The 21159-nt window shown below is 38.8% G+C and overlaps 1 protein-coding gene across 4 annotated transcripts in view; it reads left to right on the top strand.

Moving 5' to 3' along the window:
* The window catches only part of LOC126408840 (cell adhesion molecule 2-like), a 162129-nt gene that overhangs the window by 49181 nt on the left and 91789 nt on the right, over positions 1-21159 (top strand). The gene's annotated exons all lie outside the window — the stretch shown is intronic.

Genomic DNA, 21159 nt, shown 5'->3' with positions numbered 1-21159 from the left:
CAAAGGCAATGGATCATTTTATCATATTTCCATATTTTCATGGAGGAAACACTCCTCTTTCTCTTTCAGCATGACGATAACACCATCCTCCATCTCAATAATCTATGCACTACCTGATTTTGGTTTTGTGTCGTATTATTGCAACAATAGGAGGCGCATGCCGTTTAACAGAACTAATGGAGAAGAGCATGACCCTATTCTCAGGGGACCGTAAAGTCCCAAGATCCACAACATGAAAAAATAATGAGTTCAGCCTCTAAAAAGGCAACCACAGCAGAGTAACATAATGATACAGGAAGCTGGGCCCAGTGTGTGCACTGGCTGCTTTTTATGGCCGGCGTCGCTCCTCCGCATCCCTCTTCAGCTCTTTATTAAAATGACTTTGAATGATAAGCAGATGTACAGAGTAATATGATCATGTAACATGTTCTCGAATACATGTGCAGGACTCCAGCTTATATGATCAGCTGGTTGGATGTACAGTGGGACTGTTTAAATGCATTTAGAAAAAGATGATGGAATTAGACATTAATGGAAGCTAAGGACAGTGATCTTGATAAAGCAGTTAATAACTGAACTGAATTAATAACATAAAAATAACTAAAAATTTTAACATGACATTTTCACTTAACAACTGTGTTAATGGAGCAGAGTGAAGGACTCACGGGAGTTAGTGGCGTCTAGATTGAGGATTGCAGATTGCAACCAGCTGAAACTTCTCTCACGTACCAAGTGTGAAAATCCCTGTTGGAATTCCTTCAGTGTTTATTGTTTAGAAGGTTTCAACCTGGACCTGACTTATCCACGGAGGTTTCTTCTTTTCTACAACAAACGGACGAGGTGATTAAAAACTGTAAAAAAAAAAAAAAAAAAAACACTGACCAAAGCAGTTTCACATTACAAATCTAAGTTTCTCCGATGCTGTTCGGCTTGTCGCAGATGGGCAGCTAGCCTAGCACCTGCTGATGCATACTCACCTTTTTTCTCTGATAACTCAATGTGTGCTTACCTTATTTCTATACAGACATTCAAAAGGTTTTTATCGGGAACTGGATTTTCCGCAGAGGTCTCCCTTTCTCCAAAACAAACAGACCATGATATTTAAACCAGTAAAAACGCTGAATAAATCAGTTGCATGTTAAAAAATCTGTGTTTTTCCAAGACTCTCATCGTGGATGGGATGCTGACTACCATGGCTGACGCGAAAAAGGAAAAGGCCCTATCTAGAGCCACTGTTTGGTTTGTCCGTTTTGGGCTACTGTAGAAATGTGGCGATGCAACATGGCGGACTCCGTAGATAAGGATTGATCCCTGTGTAGATATACATGGCTCTATCTAAGGTAACAAAAACACAACAGTTCTTATTTTAATATGATTATACACTGAAGAAAACATACAGTACTTATTATATTGTATTCTATTTCTGCTAATATATCCCCCTAAATTGTACACACTGGACCTTTAAAAATTGTAAAACATGATTTTTTCACTAAACAACTGTGTTAAGAGTTACCTAAGCTACCCCCATGTAATTTTTTTCTGGTATCTCACATTTTCCAGCCAGCTTGTTGTACTTGAGCATTATTTATTGATATCCAGTTTAAAATGGGACCTTCATGAGATGATGGACAATAAGTTTGGAGGTTTGTAAATGAACCGCAAATTCTTGATCAGAGTTGTGGCACAGTCAGGTACAGCTTTTAGGAGCATTCTTACGGGTATGTTACGGGTAATTTGGGAGGATATCACCGTAATGATTTTAATAGTCTTCATCTTTTAGTTCTTATCACAGTACCTACCATTTAAACAGTAGATGAGTAAAAAACAATGTAACTTTTTTGTTGACATGATACAGAGACACTGAAAACTGCTTGACTGCCAGTGGTGAATACAAATTTCTAAGTGTCAGAGGTTGATGGCTAGGCAAGTCACACCAGGTACAAAAGTGTGCTGTAAAATAAATCTGTTGTAGCAAAGTGAAATATTGCTTGAACAAAATGTGGGTAAGTTGTTTTTTCCCCACCATTTTTCTTTAAAAATGTACTGAAGTGACTTTTTGTCAAATGGTTCAAAGGGAGAAATGCCGACCTCCATCCTCTCTTGAATTATTCCCTGTTACAGTGGATATTTTTGCACAACACATGCACGTAATTGTATCCTTACAGCTTTGATGGATGAAACCTTAAGAGTTAAAGTCTTATAGATTTTGTAGGTTTGTGCAGTGTTATTTTAGCAGTCTCTTCCGGCTTTCCCTGTTCTTTTGAGTAGACGGATGAAGGTAGGTATGGGCACAGTGAGGGCAATGGAGTGTGGCTTGCCTCAACCCTGTCACTTTGATAGAGTGAATACATTGTGAGAGATAATGGAAACTTTCTATTCAGCGAGGGCTGGAATAAAGAGAGCCTTCCTACTCATTCATCAACATTGATTACTGTACAGCCCATGGCCTGGAAAGAGCATGGGAGCACTACTTCTCACAAAGACTCTGCTGAATTGCAGGTAGAGGAATCAGAAAACAACAAAAGTGCAATACTGGCCTTTTAAGAAACATCACCCCAATTTGTTTTAAGGTGAAGCAATATAAGATCTGAAACACTGAGCTTTAGAGTTATAAGGACGGTTGTAATGTATATAGCATTGCAGAAACAACCTGCAATGACTCTGGTACTGGTATTGATAGTCTAACAGGGTGCAGTGTCTAATATTTTATTAAATGCAGCATTAAAGGCCACAGTTAATAGTCTATTCAATGAAATTTTACACGGGAGACATACAGCCTTGAAAAAGTATGTGTTGTAATCTAGATAGTATTCACATGAAGTTGTTAAGATAGCTGGGACTGGAGGACATTTACCATGCAGGATCTGTAGAAAATGTTCACACATTGACAGGGAAATATAAGTGTTTGAGGTCAGTGCTTAATATCAATTTTTTGCAATCTTTTAAACCAAAAGGTAAAACAAATCCCTTTTTATACACTATATATAGTTTTTAAAGTGTGCCCTTTTAGTCTAATCCATTATTTTTTATATCATGTGCTGCAAGGGAAAGTAGCTGAAATTCATATCTTTATTGACTGACCTTTTTTAGAGTTTAATATGCCTTTCACCCAAGGATTTCAGACAGTCCAACTTCCAAGTTTGCAGAATTCACTAGGGATTGGGGGGAATCGCTAAAACATAGTATTGCAGTGTTTTAAGTGGCAATATTGTACCAGTACATGTATGCCAAGTATTTTTTTTTATTTTATTTATTTTTTTTTTATAGATTATTAATATCCTAAATACAAATTAAACTTTTGGCAGCCGACTAGAAAAATGAAATCAGTTCCTTTTTAAGTCTGCTAGGTACATTTTGCTGCAAAGAATTGACGTGAGATGAACAGACTAAAAAGTTAACCATTGGGCACATAATTTTATGGTTCGTCATTGCATTATCTTAGTATATGTTATGGCAGTACTCATATCAGAAGAGGAATAATATTGTATCATGACTTAAGTTATGTGATAATATGGTATCGTGGGGCCTCGGATTCACCAGTATATGTATATAATTTGATAAGTTTTTTTAATAATCTTTGAAATGGATTGTTTTTTGTTTGTTTGTTTGTTTTTCAGTCCAGCAATCTAAAACACAGAATTTTGAATGATAGAAAAACAGAGAAAAACAGAAAATCTCACATTTAAGAACCAACAAATATTTGTCATTATTGCTTGATAAATGACTTAAACTTATCAGGATTGTTGATTTGTTTTCTGTTTATCAATATAATTATTGCAACACTCTTTTTCAGCTGCAGGCAACACAGTTTAGAAACATTACAGCACATTTTTTAATGTAGCTACTAATGTTTTAGGCCCTCGTGTAAAGGCGCTCCACTTGTGTGCTGCAACCCCCATTTTTGTCACTTCGGCTGGACTCCTTTCAAGCAAATTGGATAAGACGAGCTGTATTCAACTTCTGTGGTGGTGGTGTGTGGGGGGTTTACAGTCTGAGCTGCTGAATGTGAAGTACTTCAAGTTTGAAGTGACAATCAGAAACAATCCAAAAACATTTTTTTTCTCTCCGCTGCTTGATGAAGCCAAGGCAGCAGTGATAATTGTTATTATATTATGAGCTGCTCAGTTTGCTCCGACACACTCCAGTGGTGCTTGCTTGTCAATATTTTCCCTCCTCCACCTCCCTGGAGCAGGTACTGTATATCGCTCACCTTATGGTTGAGCACCTTGTGTTCTGCACCTCATTTAGAATCTGTTCTGTCAGCATTACTCAGGTGTCATGTCATATCACGCTGCGAGTTGGCTATCACCTTAAAACTATTTAAACTAAACAGACCTTGTTTCCTTATTCATTTGTTTGGGCCCAAGAGTGCGAGAAGCTGACTGCTGGCAAAGCCTGCGTCAGTGGGCCGCCCTCTTTAACTCCCCCTAGGTGATGTTTTTCAGTTCATATCCTGCTACATCTAGTGGATGTGAAAACTGCATGATTTAAGAGCAGCTTACATTGCAAACCATGAAAAAAGACAGATAATACTGTGTTGATTCACACATTTACACCACTAAACCCCTTGGCACACAAGGGCTCTAAATTACAGCAGTTTGTAGCAAGCTACAGTCTTAGGAGTAGCTATTTTCTATCAAGTGGCAGTTAGCTTGATAACAAGCCTGGCGTGTTAGCTTAATATCATTTCACTACAGTTGTCTGGTGCATAGTGAAGGCTCTGCTCTGCCACGGCTCTATGGCCAGAGGCCTGTGATGCATACTGAACAATTCAGAGAGCAATGCTATGAAAATACAAACTAATTCTGGCAGTGCTGTGAATTAAAACAAAAGATAGAAGCACCACCGCTCCTGACTTTTTCCCAACATTTTCTGATAACAGATGAATATAAAAACAGACATCAGTCACGAAAATTGTCACATAGACCCATATGTCACATGCTCATGATCCTGTTTGATAAATGCTTGTCAAACTACTTCATTATTACAACTTCAGGCTTTGTTTGTGCTGACAGTGTTTTTCTCGCTCACTTGTTCTTGGACAAATTGAGGTATAGTACTTGTGTTATCAGTATGTAATGGACGCCCGCCTCGACAGTATAATTACACACAGCAGACAGCAACAAGACTGGATGAAAGTTAGCAAAATACACTTCTCCCCTCATGATTCACCGCTAAATTTCAAGGTTACACACACTGTGAGGGGCAAGCTTTTTTGGTGACCTGTCTTGGCAGTAATGCCGCTACAGTAGTTTATAATCAAAACAATAAGAAGTCTTGCTGAATAAGCTGTTGTGTGTGAGAATGAGAGCAAGACCCGTCTGCCCTCTCTGTTCAGCTGAAGTCTCGACATGAAGCTGGTCCATTGAAAACTGTCAGCTCACTCAGTTTTCCAGGAAAATCTTCTGAGGTGCTTTTGTTGTTATTCAGTTGATAGGTATGGAAATCTCACATAACACAGACAACTACTTAGGGCTGTATTATTTTGCAGTACACCCATTAATCATTTAAAAGCATAAATGAATTACACCAAGTGAAACTAGGAAGTCAAGAAATCCTTAAATTATATGTTGGTGAAATGTCTGCACTAAATAGAAAGCTAGGTACGAATGCAATCCAGCAGCCAGTGCCCTCGGCAGGTAAACAAAGCCGTGAATATGAAAATGAAGAGTGATCTCTGTTACAACAGCTGGTACTTGCATACAGTACATGCATCGGCCTGATTGGTTTGACTGTTTAGCATAACGCAAGTATTGCAAGGTGGCAATTCCCTGGGGTGAAATTGTTTTAGAGGAGATGGCGGCCAGATGTGTCTCACCGAGGACTGTGCATATGCAAAGATTCAAATGTGGCTTTCTGCAAAGTGGGTGTCAGCTCACTTTCGTCAGTGCTTCCACACAGCCACTAAAATGGGAACAGAAAAGTCACAACTTACCAAGCACTCTGGCACAAAATCTGCTTAATCCGTACATACCTTAAGTAACAGCACCACAAGTGCTCTCTTCTTGTGAAAAGTTGAACCCGACCACCCAAAATTTCCCTTTGGCACCAGAATATTGTAGAGCAGTAGAGTTCTTCCTGCCATTTTTGTGATGATGTTGTGATATCAAGACACAGGACCAGAGAGAGATATCTTGCTTCCTCCTCATCTATGCGGCTCACGCTGTGATGAACTTATGAAGTCTTATCTGGCTCACCAGGATATAGAGATCGACTTGCAGACTTGGCACAATGACATGAAGAATTGTATTTGACCTTGAAGGTGGGGGAATTTGACTCAATACAGCATTGAGTCAAATTCATTATAGATCAGTCTTCAGAGTCATACTGTTTGTCACATTGCAAAAATCACCATTTTTAGCTCTTTGTATTATTTGACAAGCTTATTTAGTTTGGACTCAAATATGTTAATCCTTACACTGTATATTATCTCTAACATAATGTATCATAGGTTTAAATGGCAAGGAGAAGCTGCATGTTTTCCAGTAGCCTATGAATGGGTGTGCTGCAGTCAAATTTCAGCAGGGTACTGTGGGATTATTAAACATGTTGGATACTGGGTGGGGAGACAAATATGTCCTTCACACAGAGGATTAGATATTATCAGCTCGTGTTTCCCACAGCTTGCCCAGCCCACTCAGTGTACACCTCAGGACTGCATAGTTAAGCAAACAGAGAAGCCTGGAGTCAGGCGTGGTCGCTGGCAGGCTGCGGAGGAAGGAGGACTCTGGTATGCAGGTAGAGAGGGCAGGAATATTCATGTTTATGTGGCCTGTTTTGAGTTAGTCCTGCCTGAGTCTTCACTGTGTGTGTGTGTGTGTGTGTGTGTGTGTGTGTGTGTGTGTGTGTGTGTGTGTGTGTGTGTGTAAAAGGAGGAAACACTTTCAGATCATAGCTGTTTTATTGATTAGCTTTTCCTTTCAGTGGATCACTGCTTAATTATTCAGTCAGATTGCCACCTTCATTTTTGTCAATATCATTATGCACATGCTGCTGTCATGATTTTCTGCTACAACACAAATTTCTCTCTCAAGCAGGATACTTGAAATAAAAAACATTACTAACTACTTAAATAGGTCTATAACTGCTTTATGAAGCAACACTGCATGCAAATGTTTTTATCTAAATTAAACAGATTACATATAGAATGTGTCACTTATTATTCCAGTTGTGTACATGTAACATAAAACACACACATGCCATTATTATCTGGTAAAAAATTTTTCAAGCTAATTTCAAACATTTGTTGACAAAGCAGCACCAGAGCCAACCGCACAGTCAATTTCCTGGCATTTGGTTGGCTAGGAAACAAGGAACCATAATTGATGGAGCAGGTTAGCCCATCCTGGTAGCAAGCTGGGCTGGTCTCTGTAGATAGCCACATACGGCAAGCGCACTGCAGAGTTTCTAATGGCATTTATCATTAATGAAAGAGGTTTGCTGAGCCTGGTTGAGTATTGTTACTGTCATTCTGTCAAGGTTTTGCAGATTACCCTTGTATGTTTTCCAAGGTTATGATCCCTGAACCCACTATCAAATAATAACACATATCTGACTCTTCCATCATTAAGTGTGAATTTACCATGTAGTGAACTAGTAATACTGTGGAATTAGAATTGTTAGTGTTTTTTCTATCTATGTAAAAAGAAAAAAAGAAAGATGAAATTCAAGAATTAGGATAACCAAACCTGAAACTGCCATATTTCACAATGGTTCTAACTCTTCATCCAATCACATACTATAACAAAAATGAGACTGATAATACAATAATAATCTAATATTGAAAAAATACTGTTAAAAGAGCAATTAGCAAGAGAATGGGAATGATTAGTTCTTTTTGACCTTGTTTTTGTGTCTTCTTGATTTTTTTTAATCTGGTAATGATGATTCAAGTTTTGCCACTTGGCTGTATCAGTAGTGGTGGGAGCACATGATTAATTAGAGAATCAGATTGCCTGAATGATGATGTGGGTGACACAGGTGACGATGATGAGGCTAAATTCTATTATACTTTTGCTAAAGCTTTGTTTCTGCAGGCATAACAGAAGGTACACTGCAGCGCTTTCTTTCTTTCTAATTAAGTTTGTTTGTTGCGTTGGGATCTAGGGCTTGCTTGTCATGACCACCCACTGGAAATGAAACTTGTCATACTTTCTTCAGTGCCACATTCACTTGATGAGATAAAAAAAAAAATAGAGCGAACGTAGGTGCAAAGACTTACTAAGATAAATCTGTCTGAACTCTCCCATTATGTGCCAAGTGGGACGCAGAGATTAAATCTGCTGTTGACTCGTGGGTTTATCAGCAGTCACATTGCCCTTGGCGAGGCCTCCTGTTGCTTGACTTAAGCACCGCTTGTGGCCATGTTTGTCTTCCTTGAAAAGATATTAGCCTTTATAATTGAGATGGGAGAGTTGGCATCCAGGCCTTGATGTCCCATTTCAAGGCTATTTCTTAGCACTCCGCCGAGCAAATTAAGTTTATTTTCTGAATGCAAGACTGCAGCCATGAGCATCATGAGCACTCAGCTTTCAATCTTTGTGTAAATACATAATCAAGTTGTCATGAAAATGAAAAGCTTGCAGAAAAAAACAGGCTATTACATACTCATTTATTATAAAATGACAATTGCCCCATGATTTAAACAGCTATGGATTTGTCAGTTGCTGCAAGTTCTCACAGTTTGTCTTCTATCAAGTTTAGATAACCTCATTTAGTTTGCTATAATGTTTGTGTCAACAGTCATTAGATAAAAATCGACACTGACAGATCTGTTTCATCTTAGAAAAACTATCTTGAACAGTTTTTACATGATCAAGTTTGTCATATATCCTGTTTTCACAGGCTACAGTCATTTAATCGCAGAAATGATTGTCGTTGATTAGAGTACAACACTGATATTAGATGGTGGTGGCAGACAACAGATGATATCTGTCTTACCTGATTGTGGGAGGCTTATATAAACGACCCCATTATAATCAGGGAGATTGAGCAAACTTTAGATTTGTGTTGAAACTGGAAGCTCTGTCTCTATTAAGTGTGCAGTTTGACCTGAAAATCACCAAAAATCATGCTTGGAGGGCTCTCAGAAAACTCTGCATAATATCTTATGCAATTTAACAAAGGCAGCTCCTCTGCAGCTGAGGTAGAGTTGTAGATCTTTATCAACAGAACTGAAAGGACTACGACTTTAGTCAGACAAGCTGATCTGCACCATTTTCTTATCTTCATTAAAGCATGAAACACTACTGTATGACACTGATGGACATTACAGCCTACAAAACACTGCTAAGTTCCTTTGATTGAACAATTAAACATTTCAATAACTTATTCAGCTCGAACTGTTTACATGGTTATCTGAAATTTGAGCAATGGAGCAATGTAGAGGTTACATAATGACACTAGACAAAGATGTTCTTGTAGTTTCTGTGTAATTGCAGCATAACAATGCAGATTCTTGTACGTTTAAGTGATTCTGACTTCATGGTGTCTTGTGAAGTGTGTTGGTAATCAAGGGTATTTCTTGTTTACTTATTTGTTATGTTGTTTGTTCACAGCATCCCCTTGGTGTAAAATTAATTGGAATAACTGACTTTCACACTTTCATACTCACAAAAATATTTTTTATTTAACAATGAAGAGATTATGCTTACTGAACATATGTCTACAAAGCTGAGGAAAGAGAGTGTACAGCTGATTACAGGTGTAATCATTTGCATTTTCCAGTATATGAGGAAAAAGTAAATACAATAATGTAGTAACAAGTAAAGTAAAAGTGATGACCTAAAATGTCCTGAAGCAGTGCTTTCAATCAACTAAATTACCTAGTTATAATGGTGGCATAACCCCTTCATGACAGACTAATGATACATTATTTTATGAGTTCTTGGCATGCATTTGTGATGTCATTATATTATCTTATGATGTGCTTATGTCTCAGTTGCTGCTGGACAGTTTTCTAGCTGTCCGGTGATAAAGCAGACAGGTTCAAGATTAAATCCAGAGCACCACTTTATGGTTCAAAATTTAGTTATCCAACGTTGGCGTCATGACATTACCAGCACAGTGAGTGCAGTCTGTAAGTCTCTGCTCTTTTAAGTGGTTTATCATCTGTTTTTATCTATATTTTGCCAGTGTCTAAAACACAAGCCAGAGACCGCATCTGTCTGTGCCATTTTATATTTGGTGCCAGTGGCTGGCAGTTTAGTTACAAGGGCAGTAGAGCTGGCTAGAGTATTGCTGCAGCCCTTTTCAGACTAAGCAGATGGATGTGAGTCATAAGCCTAAGACCAGTGGTCGATGTTGTGAAGCATCCCATTAACTATGTGCTATAACTGTTATCTTCCTAATTATTTATTCACTTTGGGATCATTAAGACTGGATGTCACCATTTTTAGCTGATGAGGTGGTAGGGAAAAAAGTGACTGACTGCTGGACTCACCATTTTATGTTATGCAACTTTATTCACTTATATAATATTTGAAAAAATCCATTGTGGTCATAGTAAGTTGTTTATGGCCTGACATACATAAAATTGTCTTAAACAACACTATTTAAATAAATATATATAATAATACAGCTAAAATGTACAAATTATCAGCATTTGACTGATGTATGTTTAAAACTCCTTTTGGATTCCTTATTCAATTATGGCTGTATTGTCAGGGGCTATGGGGAGATGATACTCCACTGATGTTGAATAATTAGATTAGGACAATAATAGGATTCAATATATTTCTTTGTCCTCTGTGGCGGATATTTTAATAGGAGTTGAGACCCTACCAGGCCATTAGCCAGATGGGTCAGAGCAACTTAATCTCCAAACAATGTCTTCAATGGAGCAAATGACCTAATTAGCTTCATAATACAGGACACACACCATACAGTGAGTCGCAGATGAAAAAAAAAATTGTAGTTCCTTATTAAGTATAATAATACATGTTTTTAAGTGACAGCAGTAAAACAGACAAGTTGCGAGAGGCACAATGACACACCCTGTCAAACCAAATACTCTTAAATATAATAAAATTGGTCTTATTTAGGAGGAATATTCTAATTGATTTTTTTAAACTGTTGACCCTTTTGACAAACTCAGAGACAGTTGAGGATGAAAGGCTCTAAAATAATCCTTTACTCTCAAGATTTGGATGCAGGAAGACTGATTAAGAGTTGATAACCTGCTCAGTTAACCTCCATTCTCGTTAAGTGATTCCGAAAAGAAGTCCTCTCCATAAAGCATCTCGAACCCCCGTGGGTGCCATCACGGAGTTCTGCTCATCTGGCAACGTAACATGGATCATTTGTTTTGAGATACAACTGATTAGCTTTTATTTACTGAAATTCAGTCTGTTTTGACAAGCTGCTCTGTTGATTCAGGAAGTACAGTGTAATGGGCTCGACACATGGTGGGCGACAGAAGACAAAGTCTGACGAAATGTGACAGACTGGACAGTTGGTTGGTGATGAATGCAGGTCCAGAGCAGGTCGAGGTTCTAGTTGTGCTTGGTGAACAATTGTCTTAGAAAAGGAAATGTTTTATTGCCTTGTATTTATGAAATGTTTCAGTTTTTAACAGAGGGTATATAATAATATATAATAAGGAAGGACCAATGGCTTCATATGATACTGTACATATACTAACTTTTAGATTGATTGCTGTGTGGTGACACAGAACCTGCATACTACGTGAACGTTCCAAAGCGTTAAAAGTCATGAGATTGATCATCTCGAGAGGCTTTGTAGGATTTGGGGGGGGGCATTGATGTATTTATTTTATTCTACATGGTAGAAGCCAACTGGAAACATGACAGAGAGGGGTTAACATGCAACAGGTCTCTGGTTGGATGAAAACTGGCAACGCTGCCTTTACCCAGTAGATGTATCAGACCACGAGGTGACCATGCAGGACACGCTGTTATTTGCCCTTGTTTTATTGAAAATAAATATAGGAGAGGGAACTTGGCTAGTGGTTTAAGAAGTATTTAGATATTTTACTTTAGTAAAATTAGCAATACTCTGTCCTGGATTTAAAATCTCACTGAAGAAAAAGTACAAAAGTATTAGCATCAAAATATGGTTAAAGTTCAAATGTAAACGTACACATTATGCAGAATGTCCCATTTCAGAATCATACATATTGTTGTATCATAATTATTGATGCATTTATGTCAACATTACTTTGTTGTGGCAGCTGGTAAGTGGAGCTATTTTAGTTACTTTATATACTTTTTGGTAGTTTAACAATTGATGATATATGATAATATACTAAAAATTTAATACTTGATGTTGTCAAATATTTCCAGTGGAGTAAATAATCCAATGTTTGCCTTCAAGATGTAGTGAAGTAGAAGTATAAAGTAGTGAATAATGGAAATACTCAAGTGAAATACGAATAAAATGGAGGTACAGTACTTGAGTAAATGTACTTAGCATTGTGACATTGCAACACTGGACTTGGCCTACTGTGCCCACTGTGCACTTAATTCCTCAATGCCCCCTTGCACTATACCTGCCACAGACATTGTAGTCAAATACCTATTTAAAGAAAACATCCTCAAACAATTATGATTTCTAATCAAACACAGACAAAGCAGTGAAGTAATGCAGCTTCCCATATTAGCAAGGGATTTACCATCAGGTTTCATCCAAATGAGGTCAGCTGTAATTCAACTGCAGTTATGCAATTATAACACTAGAGGTGCTGCAGTATGCAACTGTTCTATAAATCTCGAGAATGTACATAAAAAATAAGCAGCGAGGAAGGGAAAGAGACTGACTGTGTGTGTGTGTGTGTGTGTGTGTGTGTGTGTGTGTGTGTGTTTGCAGCTAATAATCCAGCAGCACACGATGGCTGTGATGCCGACTGACAGTGGCTATCTATCCCATTTATGAACACGGGGGATTGTGGGAATTACACATCTTAACACTCACCTAACAACCACCCACAGCCTTGTTTGACATCACCTCATGCGGCCTGCTGTTAGTTATGAATGAAGTGTGTTTAACTGGGGAAATGGCAGCTACATTTGTGAAACATTTGTGAGGAGACATTATTGGGCCTTGCAGGCAACCTGGATGCTCACAGAGTAGGTGTCATTTCCAGTTGAAGTGGCCATTGTGAGATGGTTTTATTGTGTCCCTGTGGCAGCTTTGTGGTTTGCCTTTCTGTTTGTTTCTAATACTGAAACAGCAGCCAAAAAATTATGCAACAGTCAAGAGATGTGTCTTGTTTTAGGTGGCAAGTATTTGTGCAGATGTACAGTAAAAGATGAAATTACTGAATCATCAGTCAGGTTTTAGGTTTGTCAGGTTATATAAATCAGGCCTTAGTTTAGGTAATTTTTTTTAAGTCAACTTTTTTGCACGGTGTTGCTTTAAGGTTTTGTCAGTCAGAGAAAGGATGTAGAGTAATTTGTTGTATCGCTGTGTTTTTCTCTTTCTCATGAATAACTTGCCTGTTACAGACAAGGTGACATCATGCCATGGTATTTCCCTTATATATAAAAGCACATTCAAGTCACATCCATTGCCCTTAGGCATAAATGTAAGTGTGAATGATTGTCTGTTGAAGCCCTCTGATTAACTGTTGAGCCATCCGTTGTGTTTCCCCGCCTTTCGCTCAATGTGTGCTGGGATTGTCTCTGTGACCCTGAATAACAATGAGGGGGTGAATGAATTATTTATTTTATATCGTTCATTTTCACATCTGATTGAACCATGTATACAGAGCACTGGAGCGCATTTTGGACATGATGCATCATTCTAGCAGTGAATGACCAGGCTTCCCTTTCAATCCCATTAGCCAAAGTCCACGTCTGATGCACCCTCGATTGGCAAGTTAGCTTCTGGGATTTTTGCCTGTCCTTTGTCATTCTTCAGCTGTTGGATAATGTGCCAGATCTGTTGTTGGTATGAAATGAAACATCTCAATTGCATGCCAAAAAACAAGCAGTAGAGGTGTGACCTCAAGACTGATCTTTCACACCAAACAGAGCACAGTTTCAGTCCTGACATTGTCAGGGTCATTTCTAGGGTCCATTTAATTTCTGAATGGTTATTCACATATTTCCCTTATTCAGTTTCCAAGTAGAATCCTTTTAAGAGAATCACATAGAAATTTATTTCATGTAAAGACACACATACCGTAATAAATCTACTGGTTTTTATTATTTAAAAATGCTTAATGCATTTTTTTTTAAATCCAGTATTATAGGTTATTTTCATTGTTTTGAATTGCTTGAACGTCAGCATCCTTGAAGGTTATTTTCCCCATAATGTAATCTTGCAGTTTGGGATAATGCCATTATTTCTTCCATTAAAAGCCATTGATGTTATTTTTCCTTTTTTGCCCAAAAGTAAAATTGCTATGATTGTCACGCTTATGTCTGTTGAGATTCCACAATTCTTTGTCAGTGTTCCTTTTTTTTTTAATTCATCCATGGATCATAAGTTGTTTATTTATTTATTTATATATTTTGAAAACAAGATCCATTTGTTTTGACAGATGCTTGTTCTGGGGCAGCGGCCAAAGCTCAGCTTGATTTTCTGGATTGTCACGCAAGACTTGTGGTTTATACTTTGTTGTCGGACAAACAAAATTGTTCATTTGGCACATTGGTGAATAATTATCTCCCCTCAAAGAGATGTAATTGTTGAACTTGTTTTGGTTGGGGGGGAAACGCAGGACATTGATTTCTGTCTGGAACAGTGCTTTGGCCTACTTGTTAGTTTGGCTGTTGTATAAAGCCCAGATGTAGCTCTAGTGCTGTTTTTAAAGTATTTTGGAAGGCTACTGCAGAAAGATGAATTCACGTTGGTTTCCAGGAATGTTTGGATGGTGTAATCGCTCAAATAACAGCAGACATATTTTGAAAGATTGAGGAAGTTTTCATTTGCTTTAGGCTCACTGGTTTAGTTTATGTGTCTGAGCTGATGTTGTGTTTTGAGCTGAAGAATTACTTGTGGGAGATTTAAGCCGGGCCGATCAGGAATCCCTTGAGATTTGACAAGTCATGCCCTTCATGCAGTAGCTGTTAATTATGTGTTTAATCGTTTAGGATGTCTTTACTTTCAATCTTAATAACTCACCCTTTCCCCTCAAGCACTTAGCAAACGCAGTAGATTAGCAGTCATGTTTGAAGGTATATCTCTAAAGGTGACAGCAATGTCATTTTTCACGGGGCATAAAAATTGGTGCCAGGCAAAGATTTTATGTGGGTTTATAATGGAATCAAAATGCATATGATTTACAAAGTGGAAAGGAGAGTAGAAACACATCTATTTACTGTTGCTGCGACAGCCCCGAGTGATCAGATTTAATCCTCGCAGGTAGCTAATAAGCTTTTATCACAGAGGTTTGTTCCTTTCTTTGTGTGGGACGGAGCTGTTAACGAACACACTGCTCTCCTAGCTGAAGAGGGTGTGTTTATTCAACTGTTTAACATCAATTCAAAGGTTCTGCCTGCTCAAAATGCCTCTGTACGAAGCAACAAATGATGCTGGGTTGAATGAGCCTTAAAATAAGATGACCAGTTCTTATTAATTCCTTGTTTTCACACTTTTTCTGCAAGGAATAATATTCCCCAATTTCTCAAAAGTACAATCTGCTTTCATTAGTCATGGGGGTTTATCTTCTTCACAGTTTACAGTTGAAACTAAAATTTGACGTTACCTCAGAGAACATCCAGAAAATGTGTTGCACTGTTGTGTGCACCACAGTGTTTTTTCACAATTTTTTTGGATTGAATGCTGCTCCAACGTTTGAGCTTTATTTTCTTAGCTTTGATAACGTTGAATTGTAGCAAATGTTTTTATCCACGCAGATGTTTGCAGCAGCAGTCAGTAGTTAACAGTTCACACAGCCCTGCTCCGGCAGCTGGCGTTGCCTCTGAGGACTGGTTCAATCACAGGAGGCTTTCATGTGTCAAAGAATTTGAATAGTGACCTCTGTGACTCAGTGGCACGCTGGAGATGTGTTCTGCAGGTTGCAACGCTAATCTTGGCTGAAGTCTAAACAGGGATTTATTAGCAATGCTGCGTACATGCATAACAAATTCCCATCTCAGCCACATTTTAAAAGCTTTTGAGTATTCTGGAGGTGTCGGCAAGGATATTTGGAGGTGAGTTTAATTAGAGCACAACTCCCCTCTGCAGTGCTGGCAAAAGAATGCATAATAGCTTGAAGACACAAGAAAGCCGCTTTATAAGCTTGTCATGGTTTTGATTTCTTTACTCTTTACTTTATTTCTTTACTGTCCTAGAGGATGGGCGTAGAAACTAAATAACTTTCTGTTATGGGCAGGACAAGTATTATGGCAGACATTTAATAACCTTTTTTTGCCTGTAGTATAAGTTAACCTCAGGCACTCAAAGTAATTCTTAGAAAAAATAAAGGTCTTTCTCTCTCTGTGTGGCTTGTATGTAAGTGCAGTGTTCAAATATGAGTGAAAGCAATTGATTTTTCTTTTCCTCAAGGAATGAGCCAGCAAGAGTCTGCAGCATGACAACACAAAGGAAGGGTAATTGTTGGTCGCGTATATCTTGGCCAAATGTTGGCTCCTCAAACATTCTTTCCAAGTAATGGAAGTGGGCCAAAAAATAGTTCATTATTATGCCGCTGCCAAAGCCATTGCAGCCATGACCTTATAATAATATGGGAACATACACATTATGTTTGTAATAGGGTTCAAAAAGCAGTGAATAAAATGAGAAGTTCATTATCTAAACAAGGTAATTGCCAGATTAAAAACATTATTATTATGTCTTGGTGTTCACTGTATAAGTATGTGATAATGGATGGCCTTGTTCCTACCTGGTTTTAGTTACATTAATTTTTCAAGACCACACAGAGCAGCATCACTTTTACATTTCCCCCTAAAAGCTGATAACTGGGTTAATGGAGTTTTAATATCATCACGAAGATTTCCCCTCTTAAAACCTTTGTGTGGATTGTGCATACCTGTAAGAGAGTGAATGACAGTGGTATACCCAGATTAGTCGGAGAGGATTAGGGGCAATGAGCTCTCAGCTCAAATATGGAGATGGCAGTGTGTCTGGTAGTGACAACAGCCTGTTTCTGCACACCGTTTTATCAAAATACAGGGCAGCATGTGTAAACTCTCTGACACCGTCCTGAATATGAGACTGTGTTTAAAAAAACATTGCTGTAAGATTTCCATTATGCCAAAGTTTGAGCTTTTGTGTTTACTTTGCAGATTAATAAAATATAAAATTCAATATTTTTTTCTGCCACCACCCCTATTTTAAAATATATCTTTAAAGTACTATTTTTACTGTCATGACACAAAATCACCTTCACACTGTATATCTGCAGGTAGTTAACGAAGACTTAACAATGACTTTGCTACAGTCTAAGATTAAATTTTCAGCCCACACTGTCTGGGACTAAAAATGCAAATGCCAAGCAGTATTATTACTACAGTATTTGCAGCATCAGATCTGTATATTCCCTCTTACAAGGGATGTAAGTAGACATACAGTGCCTCCAACAAATGTTTCTATTTTATCTCTGTTCTTAGTAGCTGTCTTGCTAATCTCTACTGTCAAAATATGACATTGTTTGTGGCAAGACACAAAGATCCAAATGTGATTTTTAAATGATTTTGGCAGCACCAAAAATGCATTTACCTCCATTGTATTGGTTTGGCATGAGAACTTTCAGCTTTGGATATTACAAAATCTGAAACCTGAAAATTCTTCATTTGCATTGGTCCACTAGGGGTATATTTTTATGTTTTAAGTGAACTGACAATTTATTTAGTATAAAAGGTCGTCATTGTAACTATAAATATAAAAATGAAATGGTTTCACCTTGATTGACCTTTGTTTTTCCTAATTTATTGTCTGCTACCCTGGAAATTGAAAGGGAAATGAAAATCAAACAGCGACCAGCAGGCCAGCACCTTAGTTACTTAGCCACACGGGGTGAATATAAAAACAGAGTTTCCATTATTCTCTTGGGTTTGCTCCAAGTCTTTTCCTTGTTTGACAGATTTCCCCATTCTTTATTTTACATATAACTCATTTTGAAGGGGGATTGAGAGCACTGTTGTTCTCTGTAGTGAACACTCAACATGGAAGCAGAGCAGAAGGGTGACCTCTCTCTCTGTCTCTCTCTTGATGTGGTGTTCAGGTATGAATCAGACAGCCAGCTGTGACGGCTGATCATGGAAGCTGTCAGCCAGAGAACTTTTCAAGGCAGTCCAGGTTCATCGCCAACTGCTTCCAAGCAAGATTGATGCCAGGGCTGCGTTGAAGGATTGCTCTCTGGTGCAGTCATTGGGCACGGAGATTGAGGCTCACCCATGGCAGAGCAATGGTGACATGACTCATCACCGGAGAATTATATGGAGAGAAGGGAGATGGAAAACACAAGGCCCCTATTCAATCAATCCTGTTTACTGGAAATTCCGAATGAGCACCAAATTGGGGGATCAGAGTACAGTAAAACAGGAAGCCTGGAGCTGACTTGCTTTTTATTCACAGTGCTGCCGTTTGTTCTACAGTAGATGTTTTTTTAGTGAATGTTGCTTGATGTGCTGAATAGCACAGCATCCCAGTGGTTCACAAACAAACCAGCAAAAATAATGGCTTAAACAAACAGCAGCAAAGCCCAAATTCCCCATGCATTTCACTATTTTGTCCAACGATGGACGTTAGCAAACCCTGGTTAGATTGTATAGATGGAGGAAAACAAGCAGCAGGGGCTTAAAAAGAGGCCTTTCAGCTGAAATTTGGCAGTTTAGCTGAAACAGGATTCTGAGTACACAGTTGCTGTCCCCAACAGGCTTGTTTAACAGTGCATGGTATGCGGTGGAGTGCTGCAATGTCACTGTGCCACAGAGAAATGTCAAATGCTGTGTTAATATTTGGTTATAGTGCATCCATAATGTGGCTCTTGATAAGAAAGGCATTTGTATTCTCATTCTCAGACTGATATAGAGTTTGTTGTGCGACTTTTATTCAATAACAATTTTTCATGAAAGATAAAAGTGTTGTCATTCTGTGCGCTACTGATGTAGTTTAAAAAGAATGGCATGAACCCATATTTTTTGCTTCATTTATTTCCTTTTTTTATGGTCCATCATTCATTACTTTCATTCCCTCATCGTTTTATTTGACTTCACAAAAGTGCCTCATGCCCAATGATTTTTTTTTTTTTTTTTTTTGAAGTATAGATGGGCTCTCCAGACAATTATTTTACCGGAGTGAACGATTAGCTCTCTAAACAAATTCCTCTACCTATTCCCACCAAGGAGGACTGAAGGTCATCCATCTGTCTGGCTCCATTTTTCCTGTGCTTTGTTGTTGAGTTGCTTTTCCAATATGTGAGGAGAGTCATTCCGTTCAATACACCGCCTGCCCCGGCACTCCTGCTCGGCACAGTGATAAATCACAACACAGAGAAACAGAACTTTATTTGCATTCAGCTTCCATCCACTTTTGAAGCCGCAGATTTGGAATTGAATTTTTTCCCCTCCCAGCTCTCTCTTTCTCTTCAGTAAGAGGCTATGATCTCAGAGCTCTGAGCTATCTACCTTGTTTTTCCGGGGAAACCTGATTCAGCTTGAATCTGTTAAAGCACAGTGAACATTTGCATACCCATATAAATGGCACTTGCAGGTTACCGTGTTCTCAGCTCAATAGCAGGAAATCCATGGGTGGGTGGGGGAATCAGTTTTAGTGCAGTAGTCTTTCAATCTAGCAAAACATTAGAACATGCATGGTCATTTATGTCACCATAAGTTATGGTGATTACGGTGAGAGGAGAGAGCGGCTGGGGCAGGCCCAGAGGATGCAACCCGCCACCAGATTTTGGAAGATAAACAGCGGGGCATGTGGCAGGATGTTGACTGGCTCCCTCCTGGCTTTGCGGGCTGCAAAGGGAATCTATCACGTCAAAGAGGCCATAGCCTCCAGCACACTCCAGATTGCTCCCTCTGCATACATACTCACACACATACACACTCACACAAGCATGTCTGCTCAAGGGCTGGCCCCTTCCACTTGACCGCTCTCGGTGGCAGAGAGGGTATATACTCCCTGTGACAGTGGCACTCTGTTGTCCTCCTGGAGATGGAGCTCAGCCCCTCCAACCTGCCTCGCTGCCGAGAGCTGGCCCACATTGAGCCTCGTGTGCTGTGACCTTCATGTCCTACAAGCAGAGGTGAAAAGCTGAGCGATCCTGGAACGACACCTTCCATCCAGCCTCTTGCCGGACGATGTTTCCTCTATTTGCTCGTTCTGAACAAATTAGAGATAATTTTGCATTCATCTGTGAGTCAAATGAGTCAACAGTGTCGCCGATGTAGAGCCAGGCTAATCTGCTTTGCTCGATCCTGTTTGAAAATGACTGACAGAGTGCTGATAAAGCCCGAACAGATTCAAAGCCTAGGCCACTGGTTCATCTAAAGATGCCAAGAGATTGTTCCCTTTGGATTGCATTTCAGTGTGAGACATCCCTTGGAAACAGTGAAACACTGTGATGTCCCAACATTTTCAGCCTTATTGATCTTGTTATATTTACTCAAACTCAGGATTCATACAAAGCTATGCCTTTAATTTCTAGAAAGTCAAATTCACCCCATATTGAATAAAAACAAAATTATTAATGATTGATAAATCATCATGTAAATAACTGAACATAATTATTGAACATATTAACATATTTTAATTGTAAAATACATCCAGCCGCATAAAAAAATTGAGGGATTTCCCCAATTCTCAAAAAGATGTCAAGCTTCTAAAACTACACACTTCTGTGGTAGGACTGCACTGTTGCTGTTGCTGCTGCTGCTGTATGGATTTACATTACATCCCCATAATCAAGGACAGAAGGTTTTACTGCAATTTTTTTTTCATGTTAAGATACAGTGAGCTTGAAAGTTTAGAGCAAATCTCAAACTTCAACCTACCGTACTGATTCAGTATGGGTGTCAGTGTAGGAAATAGGAAATGCATTCAACACATTTTTAAAGATATTTTTGGGGCCTTTTAGTGCCTTTATGACAGAGCAGCTGGAAAGTGACAGGAAAGAGGGGATGACGCCCAGCAAAGGGCATAGGTCAGATTCGACCCCGAATCACTGCCAGGGGCTCAGCCTACATGGTGCACACGGTTGTTAATTATCAGTGTAACTAA

The sequence above is a fragment of the Epinephelus moara genome, chromosome 2 (assembly GCF_006386435.1).
Source record: "Epinephelus moara isolate mb chromosome 2, YSFRI_EMoa_1.0, whole genome shotgun sequence".
Taxonomy (NCBI): domain Eukaryota; kingdom Metazoa; phylum Chordata; class Actinopteri; order Perciformes; family Serranidae; genus Epinephelus; species Epinephelus moara.
Note: the sequence above shows the minus strand (reverse complement) of the source record. Positions and strands in the feature narration are given on the sequence as shown.